This window comes from Biomphalaria glabrata, chromosome 4 (assembly GCF_947242115.1).
Source record: "Biomphalaria glabrata chromosome 4, xgBioGlab47.1, whole genome shotgun sequence".
Lineage (NCBI taxonomy): Eukaryota > Metazoa > Mollusca > Gastropoda > Planorbidae > Biomphalaria > Biomphalaria glabrata.
In genome coordinates, this window is record NC_074714.1 from 34202599 (window position 1) to 34215116 (window position 12518).

At 36.9% G+C, this 12518-nt stretch overlaps 1 protein-coding gene across 8 annotated transcripts in view; it reads left to right on the forward strand.

The window, feature by feature from the left end:
• The first annotated feature begins 3961 nt into the window (after positions 1-3961).
• LOC106070840 (plexin-A2-like) overlaps positions 3962-12518 on the forward strand; it is a 198503-nt gene continuing 189946 nt past the window's right edge. For 3 of the 8 annotated variants that reach the window (XM_056027642.1, XM_056027652.1, XM_056027651.1), the window contains exons 1-2: positions 3974-4087; positions 4550-4896. The gene's annotated coding sequence lies outside the window, so the exon portion shown is untranslated. Of the gene's footprint in view, positions 4088-4504; positions 4897-12518 lie in introns of all 8 variants that reach the window. The other 5 variants (XM_056027644.1, XM_056027647.1, XM_056027645.1 and 2 more) reach the window with 5 other exon arrangements.

Consider the following 12518-nt stretch of genomic DNA (forward strand, 5'->3'; position numbering starts at 1 on the left):
ATGCTAGAAATGTAGAATGTCTTTTATTGTGACATTCTGTCTTTGGATAGGCTAGGGTCTATGCTTAACTTTTTTCTTTCTTTAATTAGGATAACTCATAACAACAAATATTGATATGTAAAAAAGGAAGCTAGTAATTAGTTTTACAAGGGTACACAATTCAATTGTCAAAATTCACACGAGATTTTCTTAAGTTCCTTCCCGTGGATCATCACCTCTCGTATATTTTCCTGAACACCAGAATGTATTTATGATGGTCAAAGGTTACAACTAAGTCCATAATCACCATCTTGAAGGTTTAGATATAGATCTAGCTATTATAGGCAGCGAAGTCAATTATTTCTATGAAAAGTAGAATTTAGATTAAACTATCATTAAAAAGAAACACACACAAAAAAAAAAAAGAGCTAGATCTTGTAATATATATAATAAAACTGACTAGATAATAGTCGAATTTTAAAAAATCTAGATCTACATCACAGAAAATGGAATAATCTAACCTACTTACTACTATACATTGTACATATAGCCTACGTTATAGATTCTAGAGCAGTGGTTTGCAAACTTTTTTGTCTCATAGACCCCTTTACATGTTTTCTGGTTTTCGGTAGACCCCCTGCTTAACTTATTATTGTATTTTTTGCAAATTAATCAACTCCATTATTAACTGTTGTGAGTCGAATGGTGAAAAAGTAATTAAAAGCTACATTTTAGTTATAGAGCTCTATCCGTTTTCACTGTTAAAATTCATATTTAAATCAATTAAAATAACAATATGTATTAGCCTACTGGAGTCACCAAACACACTGGAAATTTTTTTTTTTTTTTGCAGGTTCATCATTCGTTGCTACGGATATTACGTTTCATTATATATGAATTTGTTGTTCTATGAAATAGTCCTTCAAACATTAAATAGTAATTAATTAATTAATTTCAACCTAAGTATCATTGCAAAAGCTTTTCGCAAAGAGCAGTGTATTTCTTGATCTTTCATGTCTGGCTCAAATTTTGGGACCCCAGAACTGTTTTCATTAACAGGAGACGAGGCAAAGGCGAGTAAATGGTGCCTAAACCAGTTAGATTTGGGCAAGAGGGACTCGTTAGCCTTGGCATGCAACCCACCTGGCAGAAGGAAAACTGCTGCCTTGCACAGGAAAGGTTTCGTGGGTCAACAATGAGGAAAAATAAGGTGCCGGCAACCTTTAGGATGTTTGCAGCACACAGTGATACACTCTGTCAGAGCATGGTACGCGTCGATCCCAAACTATGTATGTCTTTTGCAATTACATAAAAAGCTTATACTGTTATAACTCATACCCAGGTACCACCGATGTGCCCTTGAAATGTTGCTTAAAAAATGCGTTTAATAATATAAGATATGAGCCTGTGTAAACAAGTTTTTAAACTACTTCAACAGCTGGTAAAATCAATGTGTTATCTAGATAGTTTTCCGTATTTTGTTATAAGTACAAATTTCTTGTAAGACCCTCACAAACCACCATCTTCTTCATATGGTGTTGAAAAGATTTTGTGAATCTTCGAGAGTTTGAAAGTTTTTCATACCTTTACCTTTTTATCAGGGTGGTATTGTCTCAAATGATCCTTCAGCGTAATTAGTTTCATATCATCATAAAAAGTCACTTAAGCAACCGCATGTTGACAAGGAAGGACTGAACCCCAATTTTCAATAATTAATGCTGCACCATCTACATTTCTTACACGCAGAATCTCATAGACTAATGTTACCCCCTATTTAAAAAAGAAGAAAAATCTGACCTAGAAAACTACAAACCAGTATCACTAACCAGCATCACATGTAAAATTATAGAATACAACATGTAGCAACACTGTAAACCCATATAGACAAACATAACACCCCTGCAGCAATAAATCTTTATTTTTGAGTCTTTATCCATACCAACATGACATGGCTTTAGGAAATATAGATCATGTGAATCACAACTAATAGGACAAGCTGATGATTTTTCAAAAGGTATTAAAAATATTAATGAGCAAATAGATTTTTTAAGACTTTTGACAAAGTTCACCAACAAAGCTTGCTTAGAAAATTAAAATTTTTGGCATAGATGGTTTATTACATCAGTGGATTAAGGATTTTCTGTAAATAATAAATGGCTCTAAATCAATGTCAATAACAGTAAACTCAGGTGTACCTCTAGGAACAGTCTTATGTCCGCTACTATTTTTAATTTACTTAAATGATTTACCAAATTGCATCAGTTTAGGAAACAAAAGTCAGATTATTTGCAGACAATTGCATTATATATAGAACAATAAGAACAACACAAGATACCGAAATTTTGCACAGAGAATTAGATGAATTACAGAAATGGGAATCAAATTGGAGCATGTCTTTCCACCCAGAAAAATGTCAGTTGTTAAGAGTAACAAAAAAAACTGAAACAAAAAATTCCACTTATCTTATTCATGGTAAACCAGAAACACAGACTAAAAAATCAAAATATCTAGGTGATGAAACTATAAAAAAATCAAATAAAGCATTAGGGTTTATTAAAAGAAATTTATATAAATCAAATAAGAACATAAAACTAAAATGTTATTTAACCTTGGTTAGGCCAATAATAGAATATGTATGTTTGATACCCCTCAAATCAAGAAAACAGTTAAGAAACAGGAACAGGCAAATTATATCAGTGAGATTCATGACTAATGAATATTCACATTTGACTAAAGTAACACCTTTAGTAAAATCACAAAATTTAGAAAGCCTTCAGGAGAGAAGACTCAAAAGTAAAGTAGCGATACATAAAACACTGAACCACAATCTTCAAATACAAAAACAAAACCTAATTAAATACTAAGTAAGACCTTGAAAGGCACATTCCTTAGTACCATATGAAAATTGCTAGGACAAATATTTACAAATGCTCCTTCTTCTATAGCGCTATTAGATCTAGTTATTAGAGCATTGAATGGGTTGCTTGAGTCAGCCAGGAAAACCAATGACTTGGCCACTTGGACTTAGCTAAGTTTTTTTTTTTTTTTTTAAGTTCACATTATTAAATTAATAATCTAATTAATCTACATCAAGCATGCATTTTGTCCTCCTTTTGCAACAAGTCTTTTTATATATTATTTTTAAAGAGCCCCGAGATCCAGATCTAATGATGTATATTATTGTAATAACAATATCAATTAAAGCAATATAATAACTTTTATTTAATAAGTATAAAGACTTAACTATCTAAACTCTGTTAAACCAAGTCGAAGGGCAGTAACTGAGTATTAGAAAGGTGAAAATAAAAGTTAACTGGTCTCCGGAAGTAGATTCTAGTTAGAAGTCTATAAGTAGTATAGTGGGCTTGTCAAATATTTCAACGCTGATATATATGATATATAGATTCTATATTAATATGATTACTAAATGGTGTTTTTTTTTGTATAGTTATTTGAAATGTTGTAGTTATAAATATATACTTACTTTAAATCACGCATCGCTTAAAAAAACAAACAAAAACCTTCGAAAAAAATTGGAACAGAGCAAGCATTAATACGCATGCGCTGGATCTAAATCTAGATCATTATTGTCCACATTAAGCAAACAAAAAATATAGACATTCATTAAAACAAATTTCAACACATTACATAATATGAATTATGCGGTGATATGAAAATGAAAGAGTATGACCATTTGTCAACTATATTAGAAATGTCTGAATGCATTCAGACTTCTTTTACCAAAGGAAAAAGAAATTTACAATTTCAAAGACAACTATTTTACATTTTGTCGATTTGTGATACCAACTTGCAACTATTAAAAAGTTAATTGCGAGCACTATAATTTTTTTAAAACGTATTTTAGTTTAAAGAGCATTGAAATTTAAATTAAAAAAAAACAATTTAATGCTCATTATTATGTTTAATCTTGAAATATAGATTTAATTAGTACAAACAACTTAGACACCAGCACAACTTGTTTGGCCTTAAAAATCTGGGTAGCAACAAAGTTTACGAACTTTGCCGAGGTTCACAAGTTGTGTACTGTGACTGTGTGCAATTTTTAATAAGTCTATGCATATTAGGCTGTTCTATATGTGTCAAAAGTGTCAGTGATTTCTTTGGTCATATGTTTTAAAACTTATATTTCTAAATAATCAAAAGTTATAGAGTCTTAACCTATATTACATTCTAATCTTTTAAACCACACAAGCGTAGATCTAGATTATAAATAGTAAAAATAATAAGATTCTAGTAGACTTAGCGGACTTAGTAGATCATTCTAGATCTAGATATCTAGAAACTAATATCATCCATCCCATTTAATATGATCTAATCTGTTATTGTCTATATTATAGTATATATTATATATACAATTTTATATTATATATAATGTTATATATAGTCTAGTCTAGAGTCTAGTATATTATAATTAGATCTAGATCTATATTCTATATAATTAATATAATTATATTTTAAGTGATTCTATAAAATTAGCATCTATATTATAAGCTATATAATATAGGCCAGCATACCATATCAGCATATGCCATAGCTTTGTTACTTTTAGATAGGATACTAGTCTAGTAATGGACAGGCACAGAGCATTGATTGAGTATAGTATAGCAGAGTACTAGATCTAGAATAATCTATATTCTAGTCTAGATCTAGCTAGAGTAGTAGAGTCAATAGAGTTCAGAAGACATTGAAACTTTTCTCCTTTGAAACCATTTCATTTGGTTCAGGTCTTCAGGTGGAGTAACTTACAAGTTTTGTTTTCAAAACCTGGAATCTGACTGAAATAGAACTAGATGTACGTGTGCCACAAGCCTCAGGAAACTTAAATTGCGTTGTGGATAAATTAGCTGATCGATAGCATAGATCTCTCTATTCTATATATATTATAGACCAAAATAGGTAAGTTAAATTCAGTTATTAGGTTATTAGGTTCAGTTATTAGGTAACATTTTAATTTTTATTTACTAGATCTAATAACATAGATCTATTAAAAATCATTTAAAATGTAATCTTATTAGTCTCATCATTTAATCAATATATTGAATAATTTAAATGCATATCTAGATATATATTGATCTATATAGTATAGAATCTAGAATAGTTTAGAATCTAGATCTATACTCTAGTATATATGCCTATGTATATTATATATATATATATATATATATATATATATATATATATATATATATATATATATATATATATATATAATTATATAGGATCAAGATGTGTGTCTGGTCATGTGGTTTGCATGCTGAACTGTCGTTTGTATTTATCGACGGTCCTGGGTTCAAACCTTGCCCACTCCCATCCCGTCATCCTGCCGGAGGTTAATACTTGGAAGTAAATTAACTCTGAAGGAACGCCCTAAACATGTAATATATATATATACACACATCATCATCATCATTGGCCTCCTTCAGTCGTAGAACGACTATGGTTCATCCCGCACTTCCTCATGTGGCTGTGGAGCCCTATCCTGGAGAGACACTCCCGTCCGCAGGCCAAGGTGGCTTTCGCTATCGCTACGGTGGTATTATTATTTATAATAGATATACTAAACTTAACTGAATGATTATTAGATAAGAGCTATAAACTATTCAGTGTACATTCTAGACTCTGTATATCCATTTAGAATCTAGTAAAAATCAAATTTTGGTGGAGACTAACATTTTTCATCCATCATATAGATCTATATCTGACATCTTGATTCTTCATTGGTTAGCTCCCTTGTGATATTTATGTTTCAGAGGTTGGTTAAAAAGAGCTGCCTCCTTTAGTTATAGATTTAAATCTAGAAAGATCTATGTATTATAGTACTACCTGTATTGTAATGTGGCCCTTTCCCTTTGGTAGATCTAACAGTAGCCAAAAAACAAATTACTTTGGGTTGGGATCTGTTACTGTATACTTGGGCTATGGCATAAAGTTGAACTCCAAGACTCTCAGAATAGTTTGATCATGGTGGTCAATTTTGACTCAAATATATTGTTTAAAAAAATGCTTGGAAGTGATCCAGAACTGTTTTCATGAATGAAGGTTTGTTTCCAGGGTAAAGCGCGTCACTGGGAGTTGAAAACGTCCTTCTACACCCCACCTCCCTGCAAAGAAAATTAGAATTTGTGTATTGTGCAGGCTTGGTCACTACAATTTAAGACTTAATATCCCCATTTCATTCTTTTATTTCATATACACGCCTCTGACTGTGGGAATTTATGGCACAATAAAGGATCCCAACTATCTTTTTGTTTTTCTTTGTCGCTAATTATTTCATTAATTCACACAAAAATATTTGAATTGTAGGATAAAAATAGATTTAAAGATCTGCTAGAGATCAGGTAGATTAATATTGATGCGAGAAGTTTAAAATTGACACAGTGTCAGTCTACTGCCCAATTACTTTAATATTTAGCAATGCGTCCAATGTTATTTCCCAACTATACGCTTATAAAAGAAGTAGTGTCCAGTACACAATGTGGTAGGATTTTATAGCGCTATCTTAATGTCACGTCATAGAGGTAAAACGTCAACCTTTGATCTTCACACACTATCAATATTTGATTCTGACTAGAAGTGTTGTGCTTGAAACAAGCCGAGGTTTTGACTCTCATCTGAGTTGTCCTACACGCTTCATGCATTAATGAACACACAGATGTCCCTGTCACAGACTAAGCTGTTCTTACATACAATAAACACATCGCCCATGTAAGGAGAGGCGGCGGGTGTTGGTGCGTGCTAGCGTTGGACAAGTGAAACGCGTTGGCCAGTGGAGAGCAGTTGACCGTGGGCACACAGACCACTTGACTTGTGATCATAAGACACATAGGCTACTCCACATGTGTACAAAATGTGGAAGCATAAATTAAAAAAAAAAAAGAAGGGGGGAGGGGACCTCTACTTTTTTTTCTCCCTCCGATGTCGTAGTTGGGGCGGACGGGAATACAGAGCAAGGGAAGTAATGCTAGTTCGTTTGTCTGACCGGCAAGTAAATGGCGCTCTCTGCGAGTGATCTCATTCCAAGGACGGTAGATGGCTATGAGTCATTTTTGTGCATGCACGTATCGCCGTATGGCCCAGTTCATTACCTCTCACGGGCGAGTGATTTCGCTATCGATTACTATCATTACGGCGTCCACGCGATTTATTTTTTGTTTCTGTTTTAAATTTATGCTCTTCACCGTTTGTGACCTATTTAAACCATATCCAAACAAAAGGTCGGAATTTTCTTTATACAATACTAATGTCATGATTGAAGTGATTAGGTTATATTGACACAGTTTTATGTTGCCATTTAAAATTTAAAGGCAGTATGATCATAAAGATAATTTACACAATGTTTAGATAAAATTAGATATTGACAATATTTACACACTTTTATTGATCTTTATTTTCCCTTTTTTTTTTGTTTGTTATAAAGAAAATGTTTTTTTTAATAGACAGTCTACTTTGTAGCAAGCATCGCCAGATTTATTAGGTCATGTCTCAAGTTCTGCTTCGCTGAACCAGGAACTATTGTTCTAGCTAATCAATAGGGGAGGGGGGTTTGAAGTGAGGGACCGCGTCCTGTGCTGGTCACGTGAGTGATGTCTATCTCATCCCGATTCGCTTTATTAGAACTTGGTGACTTCATTATCAATACACATTTTGTTATCGATTGATTGGGTTTTGGGTTAAATGTCATATTGACATTTGTTTCTAGAGGAAGTTGCCAGTGTCTCCAAATGTCCTTTTGGTGCGTGCTCTACGCCCACGTTGTGAAAGAGAAAACACAAAAGTGGCCTCAGTTTATGTAAAGAAACGAGTTTGTTGTGTTGTAGTATTACATACAGTGAACTTTCCTAGGCTGCTATGATAGAAGGTTCAGAAAGTGTAAACTTAAGGCTTCTCTGATTGAAAATACTGCTATAACTTAGCAATTAACCTCAACGAAAGTGATATAAAACAGAACGTTTAATAATCAATTATAAACTGGATCTAGAGCCACAGCTCAGGCCTTCTTGTTTACATCTCTAATCATCGGCCATCTTCCTTCCTCTGTTCTCTATCGTGTCCTCTGGTACACAATGTCGCGCCAAATGACAGTGCGCAACGTAGAGTCATAACACTGCCCCCTCCTTAGTTATGTTCGTCCCGAACATGACCAGCTTTTCGAGAGGGCTACAGAATTGTCAGTGCAGATGAAGTTCTGGCAAGAAAGTTAGAGTTCCACTGGAGGCCAGGTCATAAACACACTGTCATTTTCAGCCATCTCCAGAAGGTATGCCTTTCTACACATGTCCATTACCCACATTATCAGTGTCCAGTTTCCGCTGAAATTGATTCATCTTTTACTCTGCTTTGTGAAGGCAGACGTACACACGTTTGTCAAGTCCAGACCTGTTGATAGTTTTTCTGGTATTTGCATTGTTCATTCGAGGTGCCGCCCGTACAGTTCTTATTAGATTTCTGTCTGCAGTTAGTACTGGTAGCCAAACAGGAGTATTGGACACAGACCCAACGTTGTCTGATTTGGTCACGCCCATTGAAGCACTCATATCAAGGACATCGAAAGCAATAGTTTCACTCTGCCTGTAGGTCACTCCTCTAGTTTCTTCATCTAGCGTTTTCTTTTCGGGTCTGCGCTTGTCGTTGAAAAGGTTGCCACTTTCTTTATCTTGAAAGCTAGACGCATCTGATTTGTCATTATGATCATGGACGGCTCTGCCACCACCAACACTTTCCTTGTAACTACCCGTATGGCCACAACAATGATTGGTTGATGTTTCAGTCTCCGCTCTACTAGGATGTAGCTGGCCTTCCAGTTTGGTCCACTTCAGTTTGTCCCTTTTATGATACCTGTTTACTGACAGATTAGACCATTTTGGTATGGTCGTATGTTCGATTCGTTTCACCTGAACGCCTTCCACACCATCATCAAGCAATGGAAACACTATGTGTCCATATTGTACAGTTCCACTTCCAATGTTTAGAGATAAACCGAATTCCTGCATAAAATCCAGACCAAGGATGCAGTCGTCGACAACATTGGCGATCAGAAAATCATGACTAAATGGTTGACTTCCTATTTTAAAATTAAGCCGTACCTGTCCTAATATAGGTAACAGTTCGCCACCTGCCGTTTTAAGAGTGTAGTCATTCACTCGTATTATTTCCTGATCTCCGATCAGACTGGGTCCAACTATCGACCGCGTAGCCCCTGTGTCCAAGAGGAACCTATAAGAACCAGCGCCAATCTTTCCCTGCACTCTCAAGGTTCTGCTTTGTTCTAACACTCTGAAACGAGTCTTTATTCTCGGAGTTTCGATTTTCTGGGTTGCCAGTTCTTGCTCCCTAAGCCCGTAGAATCGTAGCGGTTGACGTTCTGATGCACAGCCTTGGCCTTGGAACAACATGTTACAATTCCTCCGTACATGACCTGGAGTGTTACAATTCCAACAACGAAAAGTCTTTTTACTACGCCTTGAGGTCTGATAATGTTCCCGTTCATTTAAAGCCTTTTCCACCATTCTTCGAATCAGCCGCGGCAGATCCTCCTCTTCCGCCACATTTAACGTCCGACAATAGTGTGTGCTCCTCGCTGAAACTTCGGCCGCCTCGTAGGACAGGGCATAGATGAGGGCTTCGTTGATTTTCCGTTTTCCGCTTATTCGGATGGCTTTCTTAAGTTCCGAATCTCGCACTCCATCTATGAAAGCATCTGTAACCAGAACATCCAGAAGTTCCTGTGTTGCCGATGGGTAGGCAAGACGGGCGAGACGTTCTACGTCTGCTGCTAATTCCTGTAATGTCTCTCCGTTTTTCTGTTGTCGATTCTTTAATTGCACCCTGAAAACTTCCTGCAGGTGTTCATTGCCGTATCGTAGTTCCATTGTTTTGACCATGGCATCGTAGTCTGTCCGATCCGTCATAGTCTGTAACAATTCGACTGCCTTGCCTCTGAGTGCCAACATAAGACAAGTTGCTTTCTCTACCTTGGTATCCCATCTGTTGATTTGCGCCGCCGCCTCGAATTGTAATCGATACACCGACCAAGACACAGAGCCGTCAAACACCGGTGGTTTAATCTTCCCCGTCATTTCAGTCACAGTGGCACCCGCATCTTGTTTCTTTTGCAGCTCCGCCTTCATTTCATTTCGTAATTGTTGAATTTTAGAATCAACATCTCCCACCATTTGGGACCTTAATTCAGCGACCTCATTTCTTAATTGTTGTTTGAAACTGTCTATGTCATTTTTCAATTCGGTCACAAAGGATGCTATTGAGCTCAGTTTATTACCTAATTCGTCTTTAAGTTCATCCTTTACTGATTTCAGGTCTTCCTTCATTTGTTCTTGGATCGATTGAAAATGCTCACTCATATCCGTTTCTTTTTCAAACAAATAGGTGTCCGGATCCTGCTCTTCATCTATGATGCTTTGCCTAATACGTTCTATGAGTGCCTTCTTGTTGCCGCTTACGTTCAGCTCCCTCCCTCTCAGTTCCTGTCTAAGTTCCTGTAATGACAGTTGACTAAGTGTTTTCTTAGACGCCATCCCGTATCAAAACGTTGATCAACTAAAACCAAAACTTATGTTGATCTACCCGAAAATGGAATCGTTCATTGTCTTATACCTAGATCTAGACCTTCTTTTCCACTTTCGTTGAGGATCCCACTTCTGACACCAATTGCTATAACTTAGCAATTAACCTCAACGAAAGTGATATAAAACAGAACGTTTAATAATCAATTATAAACTGGATCTAGAGCCAAACCCAGAGTCACAGCTCAGGCCTTCTTGTTTACATCTCTAATCATCGGCCATCTTCCTTCCTCTGTTCTCTATCGTGTCCTCTGGTACACAATGTCGCGCCAAATGACAGTGCGCAATGTAGAGTCATAACAATACATTCTAGATCTGGAACTTACAAACTATATGGTCTGTGTGTACTTTGCGCATATTTTGAGACCTATAGTCGAAGATTAGAAGGCCGACTTACTCTGCGTACATTTTGAGACCTATAGTCAAAGATTTGAAGGCCGACTTACTTTGCGCACATTTTTCGACCAATAGTATATTTCAATAACAACACATTTATGTATTGAGGGTAATGGTAATTATAATGTGCTCCTTCCTTCGGCCTCATCATTTCCCAATAAGTCAACTCCAGCCTTGATAATATCTACCTTGATGTGTAGTACACGTGAGTGTTTTCTTGTATCGTAAACGTACAACCTTGTGCTTGCTTCTCTGGGCCTCTCAATAGCTTTGTCTTCTTTTTTCATGCTTTTCATGTTGAGTAAAAATCTTGCTTGGAACACATTTTGTCCATTAACAAACACATACACTTGGAACTACTGAGAGTGAGGCCTACAGATGTACACCAGTGCTACATGGGACTATGTCAATGAACATCGCCCCTAAAAAAAAAAAAAAACAACACAAAAACCCACTAGTCTTAAGGAACTATTCGTCTGTCGTTTTTTATGCAAACCAGGCAGAAGTTTCGAGGGGGGGGGGCCTGTACCGCGTCACTGGGGCGGATTTGGGCCCCATGTCATAGTTAGGGCATAACTGATGTACACTATGTAATGCTACCTAATTGGTAGTTGTCGGAATAGTTGAGTCGAAGACTTTTTGAACTCTAGGTCAACGGAAGCTCCGCCCGCCGTCAGAAAGGGATCATAGCAGATTCATAGTTGTTGCATCTCTGTTTCCTGTGCTCGCATCCCAAGACTCTTAGGACTAGAGGCGAATCTGTAAGGCCGAACACTCCTTCGGATCCCGGCATTTTCATTCTTTGTACCCAGCGGGTGTCATATGACGGCCCCTTGATGAATGGTGTGTGGATCTTGGCAGTTGGGCTCTCTTACATCTCCGACAGTCTGTGAATGCTCTTCTTAGGTACCCCAATGGGCTCCTTGCTTCCCTAATTACCTAATCGTCTTCTCTAACGACAGTTTCCACTCTGGCGTCACGTTGATTCCGAGAAGCGATGCCCGGGTCTAGTGCTGCGCTTGTTGAGGTGTCCACTGCTGTCACGATGGCCGAACACTGTCCAGGCGTCTTAACTTCTGAGGAACGGCTCAATCTCAGCAAGTAAAAAAAAAATGTTCTACAAGTTTATCTATCCTGGATGAACCATATCTCAGTGATAGACTTGATGAGCAAGTCTTGGCCAAAGAAGATCTAAGCGTCTTAAGACCGTACACTGCCACCGTACTGTACACCGGCACTCCTTTCATCTAGGTTGAGAACACACACCAGGTACATTGCGAGGTCACGTAGAAGATCCGGAGATCTTACAGGTGTTACAGGTGGACAGTATTTAATCGCAGACGAAAAGATAAAAACTATATCTCCATACATGACTAACATACTAAAAAATTGGAGGCGCGGTGGTTGAGTGGTGAAGCGCTTGGTTTCCAAACCGGGGGCCCTGGGTTCGAATCTTGGTTAAGACTTCTACTACGAATATCGGGATCTTCAGGGCGCCTCAGATTCTATCCATCTCCAAGGGGTACCTAACATTAGTTGGAG